The 1325-nt window shown below is 43.1% G+C and overlaps 1 protein-coding gene across 1 annotated transcript in view; it reads left to right on the plus strand.

The window, feature by feature from the left end:
* ipmkb (inositol polyphosphate multikinase b) overlaps positions 1-1325 on the plus strand; it is a 39663-nt gene that overhangs the window by 1366 nt on the left and 36972 nt on the right. The gene's annotated exons all lie outside the window — the stretch shown is intronic.

Below are 1325 nucleotides of genomic sequence, written 5' to 3' on the forward strand. Positions count from 1 at the left end.
TGAGACCTGTCCAGGTGTCCCTGTGATGGACTGAGACCTGTCCAGGGTGGCCCCCGCCTCTCACACAGTGATATCTGGACATGGCAACAGTGACCCCCATGACCCAAAAAGAAAGAAGCGGGTAAAGATGATGGATTTTAACATGTTCATATATTAATGCTAGTATTCTAGTATCATTGAGTCCTTGTTCTGCTTCTACAGTGTACATAGTACATACACATATGTATATTTATATATCCTGTCCTTTCAAACCAGCTGGTCGAAGCAGGTGGCCGCTCGTCCTGAGCCTGGTTCCAGAGGTTTATTCCTGTTAAAAGGGAGTTGTTCCTTTCCACTGTTGCCTTTGTGCTTGCTCAGGATGGGAGACTGACCGTGTTGGACAAAGGACGTTTCTGTTCAGTGCCTGAGACGACTTGTGTTGTGACTTGGGGCCATATAAATAAACTGAACTGAATTGTGTTGATATGTCCTTACTGAGTGGCTGCAGTGTTTTGTTCACTATCTGATGTTTTACAATATAAATAATTAAGGACGACTGCTGGATGCACGTACCGTAGGCCACAGTATACTTACTGACATCTCTGAAAGTGCCTCTGCCTGCCACCTAAGATGAAGTTCTGAATGTTTTGTGTGACTGAAATGTAACTGGTATTTAAGGATTTACACTGGGAAATGTCAGGGAAAACTCAGGGAATTGTGTAATGCTGGAAATCCTGAAGATTGGCACCAGCTCCAGTGTTCCTGCATAGAGAAACTGGTAAAGATGGAGGTCTTGTATTTGGAGTTGAACTGGGACCTGTTTCAGACTGAGTTGTATGGAGTGCATGTACTTACGTTTGACTACTTGTTAATGTTAAGTGCCAGTACAAGTATTGAGCCTTCTTACAATTACTTTGAAACTATATTTGAAAATCACAGGATTGTTGTGTCCTCAGCATTTACCTTTTGTAAAGACCCACCTGGTGAGCGTGAGGTTAGGACGCTCATGCTTCAGTCTCTAAATTCCCAGGATCCTCTTCATCTCAGTAGCTGTTTCATGGTGCCATTAGCAAACTCTCTGAACTCAGTGTTGTGCTGGCTTTTTATGTTTTGATGAAATTGCTTGAGTTGAAAGATTTCAGCATAAGCAATTGTCAAAATTGTCTTGACAGTTTTGCTGAGCATCATTTTCAGTTTGCGTTATTGTCGTCATCATTCACTTTAAATACCTCCACACTGCTGCTGCTTTTCTTTCATGCTTTGTCTGTTTTGATGGCACTTACTGATGGTTGTTGGGTGCTGGAGACCTGTCCAGGGTGTCCCTGTGATGGACTGGAGACCTGTCC

This window comes from Nematolebias whitei, chromosome 17 (genome assembly GCF_014905685.2).
Source record: "Nematolebias whitei isolate Nwh7 chromosome 17, NemWhi1, whole genome shotgun sequence".
In the NCBI taxonomy this organism is placed as follows: Eukaryota; Metazoa; Chordata; class Actinopteri; order Cyprinodontiformes; family Rivulidae; genus Nematolebias; species Nematolebias whitei.